This window comes from Otolemur garnettii, unplaced genomic scaffold (genome assembly GCF_000181295.1).
Source record: "Otolemur garnettii isolate 467f Iridium unplaced genomic scaffold, OtoGar3 scaffold00027, whole genome shotgun sequence".
Taxonomy (NCBI): domain Eukaryota; kingdom Metazoa; phylum Chordata; class Mammalia; order Primates; family Galagidae; genus Otolemur; species Otolemur garnettii.
The window spans coordinates 12,423,432-12,434,392 of NW_003852422.1; positions in this window are offsets into that span (position 1 = coordinate 12,423,432).

Here is a 10,961-nt window from a genome sequence, read left to right on the forward strand (position 1 = left end):
TGCACATAACAGGTGTTCGATGAATGTTTGTTGAATTGAACCAAATGAGTGTAATGAACATGTGTTTCTCACCTTTCTTACCTTGCTTTTTTCTCATGATAGCTCCAGTTTTATTTTTAATCCCACATTTGCCCAATGCTCCATTTATGTTTTCCACTGTGGAATTCGCCCCAGCCCTACGCGTAGCACACATGACCAAGACACGAGCCAACCAACATACGGCTTTGCTCTGGCCACACTTGTCGGTGCAGCAGGGAATTTGGACATTCAACAAACACTTAGTGAACACCTACCATATATCAGGCACTGTTGTAGGCACAAGAGATACGGCACACAAAATGGAAAAGGCCTCTGCCCTCATGGAGCTTACACAGGGGTGGAGAGGAAACTGTATACAAATCAATATACATACATTCCTTTATATATATTCTTCATATATGTATGCATATACATACATATGTACATATGTGGGGGAGGTATATGTAGTTGCAGTGTGGAGAATGGATGGAAGAAGAACAAGATGTGAGGCAACTTGGAAATCTGTTAGTTTTCTGGAGAAGGGCCTGTAGAGTTTGAGGGAGGATAGTAGCAGCAGAGAAATTGGGGGAATCTGAGAGCTATCAGGATATAATAACTGGTTGCGTGAGATGAAGCCGAGAAACTATTGTGGAAAATGATGAGTCCAGTTTGGCATCTGAGTAAATGGTGTTGCCATATGCAAAGACAGGGGACACGGGAGGTGAAGCAGGTGTACGGGAGAGATCACGAATTCAGCGTGGGCCCTAACACTCGGGATGTTTGTGATACGGTCATGTGCATTTGTCATAGGGAAGCTGGACATGTGGCTGGCACTCTGAAGGCAGGCCTGGGAGATAAAGGTGTGAGAGTCAATGGCAGCTTATGACTGAAGCCAGGGAACTGTATTAGTAATGAAAGAGGACCCTGGTGGTTCAAACCCCAAAATATCTGAGGAACTCCTACAACTTAATGGTAAAAAAAAAAAAAAGAAGAAGAAGAATTAAGTATTTGAATAGATATTTCTCCAATGAAGACATGCAAATAACCAATAGGTATATGAAAAATGCTTAATGTCATGAATCATTGGGGAAATACAACCCCAAATCACAATGAGATAGACTCCCAACACCTGTTAGGATTGCTGCTATCAAAAACTCAAAAGTATCGGAAAGGAAGAAGAGGAACTGTACTCTGTTAGTGATGATGTAAATGGTGCAGCCTCTGTGGAAACAGTAAGGAGTTTCCTCCTAAAATTGAAAATGGAACTACCACATGGTCCAGCCATTCAACTTATGGAATTAATCCAAAAGATTTGAAATCAGGATCTCAAAGAGATATTAGAACTCCAACATTTATTGCAGCACTATTCACAATGGTGAAGATACAACTTAAATGTCGGTCAGGAGATGAGCAGGAAAAGAAAATGAGATATGTATATAATACAATGGAATCCTATTCAGCCTTAACAAGAAGGAAATTTGTAATAAACATCATGGATGACCCTGGGGATCATTATGCCGAGTGAAATAAGCCGAGCATAGAAAGACAAATACGGCATGACTCCACACACAAGTACCGCAGCTGTCTAAAATACCGTGGGACCTCCATAGGTGCCCACCTCCTTACACTGACCACCTCCTCGAGTTGACCTGTTTTCATAGACCTGACATGTGACACTTGTATGCATCAGTACAGTAGGCCTAGTTCCTTGTGTTGACCACCTCCATGTGTTAACTAGTTTGTTACAGTCCCTTTGGGTGGTCAACTTACAGGCGTTCTACTGGTAGTTAATTGCATGGAATCAGAGTGGAATGGAGGAGGGGGAAATGGGAAGTTACAAATCAAGGTGCGTAAAAGTTCAGTTAGGACAGATGAATAAGCTCAGATGTGCTGTACAACACCATATCTATAGTCAACAATAATATGCATTTTTCTTTTGAGACAGAGTCTCACTATATCGACCTGGGTAGAGTGCCCTGGTGTTACAGTTCACAGAAACCTCTTGGGCTTAAGCGATTCTCTTGCTTCAGCCTCCCAAGTACCTGGGCCTATTGGCACCTGCCACAACGCCTGGCTATTTTTTGTTGCAGTTGTCACTGTTGTTTTAGCAGGCCCCAGCCGGGTTCAAACCCGCCAGCCTGGTATATGTGACCAGTGCCCTAACCACTGAGCTATGGGCACCACGCCAGCAATAATGTATTGTTGTCCATTTAAATTTAAGTGTTTAAAGCTCAAGCGAACAGTTGTTACCATAATAAAAAAATATATTTTTTTTGAGCAGGAGGGGGGAGTGCCCATAATAAAATGTTAAAAAATGTTAACATACAAAGGGCAGCAGAAGAGTTGAACAGTGTACATCTCGGTGTTAAGGGGAAGAAAACACTCAAGAAAGTCCGCAGAGAAGCGGGAACAAAAGGTTTAAGGCTGGAATTTACAGACGGAGAGAAAAGCTCTTGACAGCTGGTGGTTGGAGAAGCCCGGCAGCGCTGTCATAACGTGACGAACAGCGCCATCTGGTGGACGATAAGATGAACACACACGATGGACAATTTTCTCAATTGTTGATGGCGTTGTTTTTTGGTTTGTGTTTTTACTGTTGAGGATTCGTTGAGGGAACAAAGAATCAGGTTACACTGATTGCGTTTGTTAGGTAAACGCTTATAATTGTGTCATGCCCCCAAGAGATGTGTCACTCACCAGCACTGCTTTTTGAGTTGGAATGAACCTTAAGAGTTAGTATTTTTCAAAGGAGACACAAGCAGGCCACTGTATCTCCACGAAAGTGACAAAGTTTGATTTCCCGGCAAGGTAAGCCAGTTCTCAAGGGACAAAACTGGGACTCGCGCTTGGTTTGTCTGCTTCCGAGCCAATTCCCTATTCACACTGTACTGACCTCCAGGGGACTATCGATTATAGAAAGCCCCGGAACTGGAGTCACTGTGAGCCAGATGTCTGCCAGTCTCCCTGCTCCTCAAGGCTGCACAGTGTGGGCCTGAATCCCCAACCCCTGCCCGGTGGCGTGTCCTCTGCCTTTCCAGGTGTGTGTGAGTTCCCTGTCGCCTCTAGTTCCAGGATCTTCTTCCAGGGAATTTGCATCCCCAATCTTGCGTCTCAGAGCTGCCTTTCATCCCATCCCTGCCACCCAGACTTGGAAGCAAAGCCTTTCTGTGCGTCAGGGTTGAGATCACCATCAGGGCTCTCACTCCTGCCTCTCACCCCCAGGAATCAGAGGGCAGAGGAAAATTTACCTGATAAGCTTGTGGACAAGACAGAGAAAGGAAATGAAAGTCTGGTTAGGAGTTGTGTGGTTAGGTGGTCAGATGGCTGTCTATTAGATGCTCAAGACAATTATATTAAATAAAGAAATAAATTCATGATTGAGCCTGATGTGCTTAATATTATTGACTACAGGGTATAAATCTAATTTCCTGCTTCCTTTACCTCCGTTATTGGTGATGAGTTTTGGTGACAAAGAGAATAACACCTGGGCTGGCCTCGTGTCCACCAGCCCAGCAGGCTTACTCTCATGCCAGTAGCTTTGCAATGATGCCTCCCTGAGGTTGGGAAGACCTTTTCCAGCACATGCAAAGCTATTAACCTAATTACCCAATCTGTTGAATTCCTGTTTTCCCCTAAGTCAGCAAGGAAGAATTAAAGGCAAGGGAAAACAGCTCATCCCAACTTCCCGGGAACAGCCTGTAGCAGCTGATGGAATTTAGCAATCCACACAGCCTCTTGACAAAGGCAAGGCCTGTTGATTGGGTGCAGTATGTAAGTGCCCATCTCCCACAGTACCCAAGCTTTGGTTCTGAGACATAAAACTCCTGCACTAGGGGTCCTCCCTGAGGAATGATGGAGCTGGAGATGGGAATTCCTCCTTTTGGACCACAGGGTGACTGAGGTGCACGCCAGAGTGACAGCCAAGGAGGGCCATCAGGTCTCAGCTTGTCATCACAGCCAACAGGATGTGCCCTGCAATGTCGCCGGCTATTGGCTCCTCACCAGCCCTTTCTCTCAGGCTGGGTGGGTTCTCCTAAGCATGACCTACTGCCCTTCAGTTTATTTGCTCTTAAAATCTACCTACTTTTAATTGGTCTAATTTTACATAGAATTATTATCTTAACAGAGTAAAATATTTTGTGGCAGCCTGCAGGAAAAGAGACAGATCTGTGTTTATACTCGGACAGGGAAAAACGACTATATTTTGCTGTGTATAATACACACCACATTTTGGGCCCAAACATTCAGGGGAAAAAATCTTTTATTTAATTTCTTAATTCAAATTTTTATTTGTTTCTACTTAGTTACTTTTTTTGTAGGACAAAGGAATTCTAGCATTTCTTAACATATTATGGTACAAGAAAGAGTTACACTTTTGATGCATAAGCCTAAATAAAAGAATTAAAGACATTTATATGGATATAGAATTTAGTTCTACCCATGTATAATGCACGTCCTTGGTTTTCTCTTAAAACTTTGGGCAAAAGAAGGTGCATTACGCACAGCAAAATGCAATATATAGTGTGGGGGAGAAGAGGCTGGCTGCATTGCCTGACATTTCTCCCCCTCTCAGTAACACTTGTGGGATTTCTGGAGGGAGAAGAGTATCTTCACCGGGAATGTGAACTCCTACAATTGACACAGGGGCGTCCTGGCCTCAGGTGTTCCCATTCTCCTGCCAGGGGAACGGGGGCATAGCCATTATGCCTCTTGGAGGCCAGTCTTGTTCCCCATTTCAAAGAGGAGCGGCAGCCCCTTGTCCGTGTTTTAGGGATAGAGGTGGCAGTCAGCTCCGTATAGATGGATGGGTGAGGATGGGCTCAGGGTGGAAGGTTTGTCCCAGTCTTGTGAACTATAGGTGTCCAGAGGAATCTCAGACATCACTGAGAAAAGGGCTCTTCCTCCCTCGTGTACAGGTGGAACCTGAGCTGCAGATGGGGGAGCGACTCGGATACTGAAATTCAGGGTTTCCGATCTCCTACACCAGGGTTCTTTCCACGGCACCCACCCAGCATCCTGAAAAATCTAGATTTTTCTCCCCAAGTCTGTCTCCCAGATGAGGTGACTTTTTCCCAAACTAGCTTGACTAAACAACAGTCCTCCAAGAAGCAGCGTGAGTAGCAGATTTAGAGGTCAGCATTATACATTTAGGAAGCCAAGCACTTGATAAACTTGGGGATTTAGGAAAGCTCTGCCAGAGGTGCCAAAAACATGTTACCTTCCCAAACACATAAAAAAAAGTGCCAAGAACCTGCTTAGCTTGCTTCAACACATTGTTCTCGAGAGTTTTTCAACCATGGCACGGGGAAGATGAGTCAAATTAGGCATTCTCACCTGAAAGTCACCAGGTGTCCGATAGTTTTGATGAATGATGATTAAGCTGACAGGTGCCAAGTGTTCCTAAGTAATCACCATTAATGTTTCATTTGTTAAGCAAATTAAACCAAAAAAGCCACCTTTGTTCCGGCTGCTCTGTGAAGCCGCGAGCCTTTCCACCAGTGGGGAAGAGAATTTTCTTCTGCTAGCTCGCCTGCGCCCACGAGCTGAATGAAGGTGGGTGTCCCTGGGCCTGCTCGCTGACCACCACGTGTTGGACAAAGGGCATGTCACAGCTACCTGGAGCTCCTCAATTCCTTTTTGGTTTGTCCGAATCCAGTACAAACCTTTTTGGCTTCAATCATTGGGATGGCTCTTATTTTCACAGAGCCTCTCATTGCCCACAGAACTACCATTCTTCCAGATGACATTTAGAAGCACAAGCCAACTTTGTTTTAATATCAGAGAAGCCCTGGGCAGTGCCTGTAGCTCAGGGGTAGGGCACTGGCCCCATATACTGAGGGGGCAGGTTCAAACCCACCCTCAGCCAAACTGCAAGAACAACAAAAGAAAAAAACATCAGAGAAGCCCTTTATGTGGCCAATGGACAACCAAGACAACATGGATTACCTACCCCATCAAACTCTATTTTCCATAATCAAAATTATGTATTGCTATTTGTTAGCATGGATACCAGGATATATAGGAGGTATGAAGGAGCCTGTGGTACAGACAAGGAGAGTTGTCAGTTCGGGTGATGTGGCTCTGCCAAGACTCCTCGAAGGCGGTTGAAATTTCCAGGAACCCGTCAGTTTCTATCTCATCATAACTAGAGAATAACGCCATTTACTTTGTTCTAGAAGCTGGGACAAGAATTCAGGGTAAGTGAAACCCTTTGATCTCTCCTTTTAAAAGGCTCCCCCAAATTCAAGCAGCTGTTAGCATGTAGGTGGAGGATGATGACAGGGATAAAACCCATTGAACAGGTAAATTCCCATCTCCTAAATGCTTCATGACAGTGGCTGGGGTGGAGGGTAAGAATGTTGGATAAATGGTTTGTAGTCCCAGAGCTAAACCTGAAAGAAGGAAGCATTTTTAATCTGGTGTCAGTTGCAAAGGGCATACAGCTGACTGGACAGAACCCTCAAAAGACAGAATTTTGGGAAAACTGTAATACCTTCAACCAGAAATATTTGAAAAGTAAACCTTTCTGAAAGGTTTACCTATTGTGCAAATATGTAACTGTTGTATTTTTATCTACATTAACATAATTAACATAATATTTCATTATTAACATAAACAGAAGAAAATCTGCCCTTGAAGGCAGATGGTTTAATTCACCAAGTAAGTCTTGTAATAGAATTAAATCATGGTGATTAGAATTGCAGGCTGTGCAGTGCGATGGCTGAGGTTCAAATCCATACAACCTGCTGACCCTCTGTGATCAGCAAGCCTTTGGTATCAGGTGTCTGACCTTCAGTCCTTTTCATCTCAAACAGGTCCTGCTAGGGTAGTAAGGGAAGCTGAATTATAATAAGTGTTATGTTTATCAAAGTGCCCAGCTCATAATAATTACTCCTAGAATGGCAGTGGTGATAGTTGGAGCCATAGTTAGAAGAAGTTATCGTTAATCATGATTTAACAACAACAATAATAATAATAAAAGGATAGAGCAACACTGGTAGAACCACTTGGGAAAACTATTTGACACTGTTGGCCAGACTGAATATTTGCATAATCTGTGGTTCAGTGATCCTCTGTGTGTGTGTGTGTTATATTTGTATATACACATGTATAACCATCAGGAATGGATACTTCACCAAAAGACATACACTAGAATGTTCATAATAATACTGCTTGTAATAGCCAAATGCTGGAAATACCCAAATGCTCATCAAGAGTAGAATGGATAATATGAAAGCTATAACCTAATAACAGCCTAAGAATATGGGGAGGGAGGAAGGAGAGGGGAGGGGAGAATGGGTGGAGGGAGGGGGATTGGAGGGATCACTTCTGAGCTTTATCTTACAAGGGTACAAGTGAATCTTTCTAAGAGTAGAATGTGAACATTTTAAAATAATAACTAAGAAAATGACATGAAGGCTATGTTAACCAGTTTGATGGAAGTGTTTCGGATTGTGTGTGAAAACCCCGCACTGTACCCCAGAAGTACATTAATGTACATAGTTTCCATTCCAAAAAAAAATAATAAGAGTAGAATGTATAGACTCAGCGCCTGTAGCTCAAGTGGCTAAGGCGCCAGCCACATACACCTAAGGTGGCCAGTTCGAATCCAGCCCCAGCTCGCCAAACAATGATAGCTGCAACCAAAAACTAGCCGGGCATTGTGGCAGGTGCCTGTGGTCCCAGCTACTTGGGAGGCAGAGGCAGGAGACTCGCTTGAGCCCAGGAGTTGGAGGTTGCTGTGAGCTGTGATGCCACAGCACTCTACCCAAGGGGACAGCTTCTGTCTCGGAAAAAAAAAAAGAGTAGAATGGATAAATACCTCATGATATTCAAAATTTATGGAACAGTACACAGCGATAAAAGTGATCTGGAATGACATGCGAGGGTATGGATGACATTTGCACAGCCAAACAGGAAAGATCATATACCATATGATTGCACAGATACAAAACAGGCAAAAGATCATGTGTATGTTCGTGTTGTAGAAAATACTGGCTCTTGTTGGAAGGGGTGGCACGCACAGTAACCAGAGGCTGTCATCAGGAGTTTCTGAAGCTCTTGATCTGGGAGCTGGGTACATGGGTGTGTTCGGTTTGTAAAATGTCACTTACCCATTTACTTATATATATGGCAAAGTACACATGCTATGAAACAGAGTTTTAAAATATATAGAGGGCATTCTGATGGCTCGAAGAGACAGTAATAACTAGAAAAGTCTGAACTACCTAACTCCTGAACCTGAGTTTCCAAATGCACAGTATGTCATAGTATTGGGGGGAGGAATTGGATAAAATTAAAGTATCTGAAAGCATCCAACTCATAGTGTGTTCTCAGTGAAAGGTGACATAATCTTACCCTGCTGTCGGGATTGTTTGTACTTTGATTAACATGAACATAGTGTTAACATTGGAGATGGGATTTTTTTTGGTCAAAAATCATCTTTAATGCAACTTCTCTTCCCCAATGCTTATAACAGAATTATTCATGCAACAGGGATACTCAAGCAACCCTGATTAGTCTATTAATTTAAAATACATGCTTTAAAAAGAATTTAGAGTTGGCGAAGAAAATTATTCACACTGGGTGAGGTAGCTCATGCCTATGATACCAGCACTTTGGGAGCAACCAAAAGCGTGAATTTCTTTAAATTTCACATTAATTTGAAGGGACATACAATTAGGTTACATTGTTTGCATTGTAAGGTGAAGCCCAAGTTCTGGTTGTGTCTTCCACCTAGGAATGTCCCCCACACGTCATATGCTTGAACATTGTTCCCACTGACCCTCCTCCGCTGTCCCCCTTCTTGAATCTAGTTGAGTGAAACCTAGAATTTAGGTTTCAGAATTTTGCTTCTAAACAGTGTGTAAAGTACCATCTCCCTGCAAAGGTTTGTAATGGGGTCACTAGTCTAGAGCAAAATCCCTGTTAGCTGAGGGCTTTTGCTCTAGACTAGTGGCCTCATTACTCTGAGCTGTTTGGTTACTTAACCTCAAAGGATGACCCCACACAGGCACCCACCCGGATCTGGCCCTGAAGTCCCAGGGCAGTCCTGACAACCGCTGGTGCCTGTCCTTCAGGGGAACGCTGGCCGCCCTGAGATTCTTAGCAGCTTCCCCTTGAGGATTTCAAAGCTAAGCAAAGCACTGTCACATGACTTTCCATCTCTCTATACCTCGGGTAGCTGTCACTGTGGATGAAGTGGAGGAGAAGCCGCCGAGCAACACGCATGCCCATCACAGGCGTGAGCACCACCGCCCCGCACTGCGCGGCCCCGCCCTGCTCCCCCAGGAAAGCCAGTGCCTGTGCACAGTCGCGGGGTCCATCTATAATCCTGCCTTTCCCTTCCAGTTCTACAGGCACTCTGGGGCCTCCCACGCATCACCTGGCTTTTCCCTCCACAGCCCATGGCACACGTCTGTCCTCTCCCTGCCTTTCCATGCCCTGCTGAGGCTCCAGACCCAGTTAAAGCCCCACAACCTTCCCACACCTCTCAGCGCGCAGTACCTGGAGCAGAAGCGCCCTGTCTGCAAGTGACGGCGTCAGCCTGTGCACTCCGCAGGCCGGCAGGAGGCGCTGCTGCTGCTCGGTCCTGGTGGGGACCAGCACAGTTCTGGCCACGAGCTGAGACAGGGATAGACTGATTACATTGGAAACCCGTGGATGGCCTAGGGGTCCCCTGTGATGCAAGAGTCACGGCAAAGCCACCAGAGGGAGCCCCAGTGCTAGTCCAAAGACGGTGAGTCCCTACAGGAATACTGGGTTTCAGGAACAGGGCGGCAGCCAAGTCCAAGCCCTGCTAGTACCAATTTGGATGTGTTATTAAAAATAAGCCCATTTTCCTCATAAAATAGTTAGGCACCGGGTTAAAATAGTTAATTCTAGGGTCATTGCGAGAATAAGCAAAGAAATGAATGGAGCCCATTGGGGCATTCAGCCTCCGTTTGTCAGGGGTTACTGCCAGATGATAGACCGTGGCATCCTATGCAGAGGTTGGAAGATATAGCTCAAAATGCACTTGATAAGAAAAGACAATATTTTAAACATAGACAGCTTACTTCATAAAATGACATTTTTGAGGGTGGGCCTAAAGTGTAAAGGTCTGGTGAACACCGCCATGCACTCCTGCAAGGTCCCTGACTTCATCACACACTGCCATGTGGCTGAGTCAATCCAGCACTCCCCTGGTCCTTTCCTCCCGGGGTGGGGGGTGGGGGGGGCGGCAATAACGATTCTTACCCCTTTTTAGTCTACATCAGTCTCCCCCCCACCAAACACTGACATAATGAGATGCTTTTGTAAATGAATGGCTTGGTTCTATTTCAAAATAGTAAATCTAACTTAATGGAGAAAAACAAGGCATGTAATTAATATTTTACTGTTAATAGCATAGGAAAAATTCAATATGGAACCCTGGAGCAAGAAAAATCTATTTACAATGAATGGCACAGAAGTGCCAAATCCCAAGTCTTCGGTAAATGCATCCTTTTGGTAGTGAATTAATACATGAACCTGCAACATGGGTAGTTTATCAGACCAGCTTTACAAATCACTATTAATGTAAGTTACCAAATGGCTATCTAAATTTACAAAACCCATAGACTTTGAAAAAATAGGTGGCAAGGCTGCATGAGCTGTTTAATGGCTTGACTGGTATTTCCTGAAGGTATTAGGTTCTTTTCCTTTTCCCACTATCACATTAGACAAAGAGACAAGTTCCTTGAACATTCACAAAATTATTTTATTGGCTATTTTGAGAGTCCCTGTGCATTTCAATCCCTGATGCCCAAGATTCAAAACCTTGTGAGCCAGTTAGAAACCCCTGCTACAGTCCAGCCCCAACCAAATGGCCAGGCAGACACCCATCAGAAGTGAAAGTCAATTTTTCAGGAAGATCTGGCTTTCCCCTTGGGGTCTTGCATTTTAGCTACTAGAGGTCTTTA